This window comes from Gobio gobio (genome assembly GCF_949357685.1).
Source record: "Gobio gobio genome assembly, chromosome: 13".
In the NCBI taxonomy this organism is placed as follows: Eukaryota; Metazoa; Chordata; class Actinopteri; order Cypriniformes; family Gobionidae; genus Gobio; species Gobio gobio.
The window spans coordinates 11236566-11245316 of record NC_137106.1 but is presented as its reverse complement, the minus strand read 5'-3'; positions in this window follow the sequence as shown (position 1 = coordinate 11245316).

Sequence of the window (8751 nt, the reverse complement as noted above, 5' to 3'; positions counted from 1 at the left end):
AAATAAAAACATGATTTAAAAAAAAATATGACTAACATCACTTTACTGTCAGGGAGTGTTCACACATTCACAGAATAATAAAAATGTTAGAGTAATGGAAGTTTTGAAAATGACATGAAATTAGAATTTAGAATTTCATTGTAATATCTCATATTTCATGTTTCACTCTAGTCACCTATATATGGGTCAATGACATGACGTATTTTTTGTGTCCGAATTCATTATTTTCCTAAAAAAATAAATACTTGTCACATACTCTTAATTTTTTTGAAATTCAATTGACTTTTTGAGTTGTGGTGTTTTCAAAGACCTAAAATGTCAGGTGGTGCGACCAGCAAATTTACATTTAAAAGTATAGAAATAGTAAGAAATATAAATGTAAACCATTATATAATGTATACAAATAATACAAAAAAACAACAACATTAAAACTCCTTATGGAAAACTGTGTTATGAACACATAGAAAAGTGTCCGTTTATATGAATTGGACTAAAAGGGTTTACAATGATTCATATGTATATTGTATATGTATATTGTTTTAAATGAATATATGGTCGCACCACCTGACATTTTCTGGGTGGTAAAATCAGAAATCTTGATTAATAATGAATTAATGCTGTCTTAAAAGCTGTAAAACCAATATGAATCAACACCATACATTTTTTGGACAAAAACCCCTCTTTTGCTTAAAATAATAATTTTTTTATGTTAAAAAAATATTATTTTTCTTATTTGTCATTGACCCATATACTCTCTTAAAAAAATTTTTTTTAGCTGCGATGCCATTAAAGAAACATTTTGGGTTCCCCAAAGAACCTTTCAGTGAACAGTTCTTAAAATAACCAAGAGTGTAGAATTTTCTTTGACTCTAAAGAACCTTTTATTTATATCATATTTATAACTTTATTAAACTATAATCACTGGCTTCCAGTAATGGCCGTACACGAGTCTAATTCCGGCGGAAGAGTGACCTCTGACCCGACGCATGACGTATTGACGAACGCAGTAGAGCAAAACAAAACACCAGTCACGAATTAGAAGTCTAAAACAATAATTGTTAAAGAAAAATGTGGGAGGAGCTTGAGTTTGTTGCCCAGCTCAAATATATTTTTTGAACTGGGAGGCGTCTACTCTCACCTGAGTTTACGCTACGCCTACATCCCACGTCATGTGTCGGGTCAGAGGTCACTCGTCCACCAGTCCAGAACTCAACTCACGTTCGACCATTACCAGAAGCCAGTGATAGTAAAGTTATAAATATGAATATCTTTCAAACAGAAATGCATCGCTTTGCTTTATTAACTCCCTGGAGCTGTATGGATTACTTTTATAATGGATGGATGCTTTTTTTGGGCTACAAAAAAATGGTACCATTCACTCCCATTATAAAGCTTGGAAGAGCCAGGATATTTTTTAACATAACTCGGATTGTATTTGGCTGAAGGAAGAAAGTCATACACCTAAGATGCTCATTTTTTGAGTGAACAAACTCTTTAAGAAGAAAAAAAGGTTCTTTTAAGAACTAATCAAAGGTTGTTAGGGGAACCAAAATTGGTTCTTCTATGGCATCACTGTGAAAACCCTGTTTTGAAACTTGATTTTTTTTAAGAGTGTGCACTAAGTATAATCAATAAAGTTAATGAGTTTTAAATATTTAGAATAGACTTTGAAAAACTAGACTTCTCAAGGTCTCATCGTGTATTCTTAACCATGAAGGTTTAGGGTAATATCTTCCCAAAGGAGGAAAATTATTCCCGCGACTTAAAAGACAAAATGGGAGAAAACCGCAAAGCTTAACCACCCAGCAGTGTTTAAGATGTGTGCGGTCGTCACGGCCAGGAAAGACCGAGAGAGATAGAAACGCTCCAGAGCTGAACTGAGCTTCTGTTTCCACCACAGTGTGCCGTTTCTACAATGGTAAACAGGCAAAGTTAAACAGCACTATTAATTAGGCTAATATGAATATGATCACTGCCAGGGAAATTCAATTCTCTCAGCCCTAATCACAACTGGATAGCTTGTAAAAATTATTTTGTTAGGCCCTGGTGCAAACAGCGTGGCCTTTTCCAAACATTTGAGAACTATTTGTTTTGCATGGCGATTAGCGCTTTGCTCGTAGCGCGGGAAGCGGAGGGGCCGCGATAACCGTTGAGAGACGGGAACGCGCAGGCTCCCGCGGGAACGGCTGACTCAGGGCGAGTGTGAACGCGGGCCTCTGCTGTTGTTTATGGAGGCCTGTGTGTTTGAGCAGGTGGCGAGGATTAGCGGTGCTGTCAACACTGAACGCTGGATAAAGCCTCCGCTCACCCTTTCCTCAGTCTGCTCATTAGAGCTCATCATTTTACCCTAACACGCATATCTGAAGAGGTAAGGTTTGTTTTGGGGAAGGAAAACGTTCACAGACGTATCCTCATGTGGAATGATGATCTTTCTCCAGTTGTGGATCATCCAAAACGTTAATTTTCCTCACATTTGGGAACAATGCACTTAAATTATACAACTTTCAAAGACAGTTCTCCATTTAAAAATCGTTTAACGATTTTTAAATTATACTTAATATCTCAATCCCCTCCTGACACCCAAACAACGGTTTGTTTTTGTGTGGTTTTTTTGGCATTTAGTTTTTTCCCCTTCTTCTTACGTTCATTACGTTACGGTTTTATAATGTTCAATAAAAGTGCTAAGGCTAAAAAAAGTCACCTGTGTAGGACAAAAGTTTTATCCACGAATGTCAAAATGTGGTTTAAATGTTATACAGTTGTACATTTTTTAAATTAGGAAAAAATGGCCAAAACAATGTTACCTCCATATTGTCACAGAATGGTCTCTCCTATGTTTATGTGTGTAAATTAAAGCTACATTTCAGATCAATTAGTGTTATCAGATTTTTGGCACAGAAAATACTCTTATAGTGCATTAAAGGGATAGTTCACCCAAAAATGAAAATTCTGTCATTTACTCACCCTCAAGTTGTTCCAAACCTGGATGAGTTTCTTTGTTCTGCTGAACACAAAAGAAGATATATTTAGAAGAATGTTTGTAACCAAGTAGATAGAGCAACTATTGACTACCATAGTATTTTTTTTTCCTACTATGGTAGTCAATAGTTGCTCTATCTGCTTGGTTACAAACGTTCTTCTAAATATCTTATTTTGTGTTCAGCAGAACAAAGAAACTCATCCAGGTTTGAGGACTTGAGGGTGAGTAAATGATGACAGAATTTTCATTTTTGGGTGAACTATCCCTTTAAACATGTGAACCAAACTTATGTTATGAAATGTATGCAACACTTAGTTTAGGCTCCAATTCTTACTATTAAAGGCACAACACTAGAACAGTGTTATATATCTTGTTGACTTGTGTACTTACATTATCCCAAATGTTTCCAAGAATGTTTAAATCTAGAGAAATTAGCAATTTTAACCAGGACATGGAACGTGTCCGTGTGTCGCCCAATGACATTATACCCACATTACCCTCGAGTTCCGGATTTATTTTGTAGAAACCATGGAAACACCAAAGACGCTTTAATATATTGTGTTTTATTAGACAGGTGAGCAACTGTTTGGATACATTCATCGACAGAAAATATAGCTCAACACAGTTAGTCTTATTGTTTAAATCTCATTTTTGTGATTTATCGCGAGTATCATGTTTTACCGTGCCTAATATCAATCTAGCTTGTGCTACAAATGTCTCATAGAAGCTGCTGAGCGAGCGCACAAAGTAGCATTATAACAATTTTTAACACACTCAAATAATGTATCTAATATGATAAAACATTGCTGCGTATGCATGACCGGAAAAAGCGGAAGCGGCTGTCTGCGGCATAATAAAAGCTCTGCGAAATCCAGTTGTCATCAAGCTACACCTTTGTTTTGAATAAGCGACCTCTAGTGGCGAAAAATTACATATTGTGGCTTTAACTAGTTCCTTAGCATTCATATTGGGAGGATATTGGCTGTTTATTAGTACTTAAAAATCACATATTAATGCCTTATTCTGCATGACCATATTCTACATTTCTTAATCCTACCCAATACCTAAATTCAACAACTACCTTAACTATTAATAGGCAGTAATTAGGAGTTTATTGAGGCAAAAGTCATAGTTCATAGTGAGAATTGGACCTTAATGTAAAGTGTGACCGAAATATACTAGCATTTGCTCAATGGTTTAGGCTGTTAAACCAACAATAGTTACAAATGCTAGTTGCAAAATAATATATTATCTACTGCTCTTTTTTTCTTTACTGTAGCTATTTAACAAAAAAATTTAAGTTGTTACAGCCAAATTCAAGCATCTGGTCTCAGGCAATCACAATGTCCTTTAGGATGCACCAGGTCTAAAACTGTGGCATATATGGTCTCAGAGAAATTAACTTAAAATGCATGTCATATACAAAGGGGGAAAAAAATTAGCTGCTGGGTCTCGGGTGAATGAGATCATTTTCTTTTTCACTGGTAAGAAAACATTTTCTGATTACGGCACTGTTTCCAATGTTTCGATGTCAACTTTATCATTGCTTATTTAAACCTGTAAAGCCTGACATATGAAATAATAGTCCGAAAAATCATTTCATTGTATTATATATATATATATTAAAAAGTTTACATATTTTTATATGTATCATATTTGATACATCAGGCTTTAAAGTCGGCATGAAACGGAAGTTGCAGTGGTTGTTTCTTCCCTATTGTGATATACACTATGTTGCCAAAAGTATTGGGACCAAGGGGGTAATCCTACACCCGGAAAGCGTACCTTCCATAGGGGCGGCAATTTCTAACCAAGCCATCACCTGCTGTTAGCATCCCATTGACTCCCATTCATTTTGGCATTTGAAAGCGAATACAGGGCTCCAGACTAACTTTTTTCACTAGGAGCACAGTGGCCCCCAACTGAAAATTTTAGGGGCGCACACCGTAAGTCAACATGCTAACCAAATCTGCTAATTTCCACTGTATTACTTATAGGGATGGGTATCGTTTTAACGGTATGACTACTCTTGCCCATACTGCTTATCGATCCGGTACGTTAACGGTATTCTTATCGGTTCTTTTTATTATACTGTATATATTTTTTTTATGAAAAAATAAAAAAACATAATTAACATGGCTTTATAATCTGAAAAGTAAAATATCTATAGCAAAAGAAACAAGAATGTTTGAACAAAAATATAAAACAGAGTGACGCCAGCTTTGCAACAGAGCGGTCATTTCTCTAACCTTCACCTGAATTGGAGGAGGGTGGATTGTCTATAGACACAGACCCAGAGCCTCATCAATGCGAGCCGCTGGCTCAAACTGCGTTAACTCCCGATGCAGACGATGCTAGCGAAGCAGCAGCGCAAGAGAACCAACCTAATCTATGAACAGTCAAATCCTTACACTGAATGCCACTAAAAATAGATCAGATATCTGATATACATACGATGTATTTTCATTCAAATTAACTGAATCAGCACAGCACCAATAAGTTCAGACCTAAAAGCCTATTATAAACAGATTTCCTCAAATAAGTTAGACTATATACGCCAGCACGTTACGGTATTGTTGTCCATTACCGCGTCCGCGGCAACCACTTGCGTGTCAGGGTTTGAAAGCGCATCTCCTGTATGAAAATTATCTGTACACATGACGGGCGGCAATAATATCGCAAAAGCCTGACGTGTACTGACAACTGCATTATTTAACCGTATTTTCTTCAATACAATGTTAAAGCAAGTGTCAAGTCAGTTTCATTCATAATGTTTCTACTTCATGTAATATGACAGTTCATACTGGAGTGAAGCCGTTCTCCTCATGTGATTGGGGGAAACATTTCTGAGGGCGTGGTGAGCTCGTGCCAGGGGCACGGATAGTGAGCCGTTGGAGGTACCATCCTACGTCATGATGACCTACAACGTCCAATAGGAAAATTCGTTCAACTGTTCAACCTTAAGAGGGCAGCACTTTGGCTGTTTTACACCATATTTTATAGAATTAAAACACTTTATACTCAAATGTCAAAACATTTACTCGAATCAATGAACAGCATTAATAAAGCCCCAGTATTACAGATCATTAACTAAAAAAAGCTGGTTTAGGGTTTAGTTACCCTTTAAGAAACACGACAATGTAGAAAAGGCTCCATTACCTTGTATCTTACACTATCGCCCCGTAGAAGTCGTTTTTGTACAAAAAAAATAGACTAACGATTGCGTCATAACCACGCGACAACCGGCGCATAGTAGAGAAATTACCGTATAGACAGGAGGAGGAGCTCGCAGGCCATCTTTTACTGTCTATGAGGCAATCGGGGGGACGTGGAGGCATAAAGTCCGATAAAGTCAGGGGAGAAGCATGTCGAGAAGATCATAGAGAGCCAAAAGCAACGGGACAAAATATTTCAACAACGTGATTCAGATTTCACTTTGCACAACTACTAGAAGACTTACAACTGTCAGACAGGTTGCTCACGTCACATCTACGTCGTCAAGCTCAGTCTGAGGCTGCACAGTACGCTCAGCCATCAGGAAGTGAGTGCTTCTACGTGACTTCATTTTTTTCTCCGTAAAGTCTCTGGGGTCGCTGTGTCCATGTATTTTACTGTCTATGATTGGGACACCCCTCCAAATCATTGAATTCAGGTGTTCCAATCACTTCCATGGCCATAAAATCAAGCACCTAGGCATGCAGACATTTGAGAAAGAATGCTCTCAGGAGCTCAGTGAACTCAAGCGTGGTACCGTGATAGGTTGCCGTCTGTGCAATACGTCCATTTGTGTAATTTCCTCACTACTAAATATTCCACGGTCAACTGTTAGTGGTAATATAACAAAGTGAAAGCAATTGGGAACAACAGCAACTCAGCCATGAAGTGGTAGGCCACGTAAAATCACAGAGCAGGGTCAGCGCATGCTGAGGCACACAGTGTGCAGAACTCGCCAACTTTAGTCAATAGCTACAGACCTCCAAACTTCGTGTGGCCTTCAGATTAGCTCAAGAACAGTGTGTAGAGAGCTTCATGGAATGGGTTTCCATGGACTACAGACTACATAAAATGCATGTAAATTTCAGTTGTCAGTATATCTTCCAATAATATGTCTTAATAAGATGATATTTAATTGCTTGTTTATATGAACAAAATTGTCATTTTAACATCGGGGGTCAAAACATAATGCAATACAACTTATAAATGTTCCTCAAAGGCCTGATGTATCATATTTGATGCTTACATTCTACTGATTTTTGTTGCTTCAGTCTAGTAAATGTTTATCTTGAAATATTACCAACAATATAAAAGTTATTCTAATGTTTACTTTATCAAAATCATTAAAGATTTCACAACAAAAAGACACGTGTACCAAAAGGCCTTTTATACTTGCCGAAAAAGTGCAAACTATGAATCAGAGGGCAGAAAGCATGTAGATTGTGCACAACTGGTTTTTCATCAAAGTTCTCACAACTTTACTGTAGCTTGTGGTTACAGGAGCCTACCCACACATTTAATTAGTTATTAGATAGTAAATCCAGTATTGTTCGCAGTGTTATTAGAGCTCCCACAACCGTTTCCTTTGGTCCACGCTGCCTCCAGTGCCCTCCAGTGTTATGGCATCCCACAAATCCCAGCTTGAGCGCATCACTCTCTCAAATCGCCCTCTCTCTGCCTCCTGGAGCAGTGACAATACAGCATTACAGCACTCAATCCATGTCAACAGCAGCTTTGCTTAATGCCAGCTCAAAGCTTTTAAGCTAAATCTTCACCTAATGATGCTGAACGATTAGCCCTTTGCTCTTATGCCTGTCGATAGACTCGTATCAATTAGTGTTTTTGTTTGTTCTTTGGTATATTGAGGTGAAGCTCTCGTGCGTTACAGTATTCGAGCTTCAGGCACAGCGTACAGTACATTTAAAAGTGAGAAATTATTTACTATTAATTTCATTTGATTGAATATTTGAAAATAAATTGATTTCTAATTTTTTGCAGCTCAGTTTGGATTACAGTAGTGTTTCATTTCTGTTCATCATTTTTTCTGCAGTCTTTTTTTTTGTTCATGAGGTTTGTGTGTGTGTGTGTGTGCAGATGTCTCCTGTTGTGAAGCAGATGTTGCCCTCTGTTTTTACCCACCTCTGCTCCCTTTATGCCATGCCAAGCCCCCAGAATCAATGGTGCCATGCTAAGTGAGGGACACAATGGATATGCAAAAATCCAGCAGAATACAGGTATGAACCTTGGGAAAGGTTGGTGTGTAATATGGATTTATTTTTGAAAATATCTTGTTTTGTGTGAGCTGTCTGAGAGTTTTCATGCCAAAATTCCATTTAAAACTTTTTTCTGACACTATATATCTGATATTATTTTTAGGAAATACAATATCACATACCATTTTCTGTACATTTCAAAGGCTCAACAAATCACAAACTGTTATTTTTGATTATATGATTCTTTAAAATCCACAAAAATGTTGTGATCTACATTTCTGTATATAAAAAAACTAGTCATTCATATTTGTTTTAAATATTTATTCAAAACCATCTAATAAGCATCAATACAATTAATTATACAATAAACTAGTGACAAATAAATATAGAGGTTTTCCTACATTCCAAAATATTTCGTGGCCACCAAAATTAATCTTTGTCCTGCCAAAGATTTACTTGATCATTTAGAGGTTTAGTTCACCCAAAAATTTAAATTATCCCATAATTTACTCACCCTAAATCCATCTGTCAAAGGGCACTCTTTCGCTTTCGACTTGTGTATGG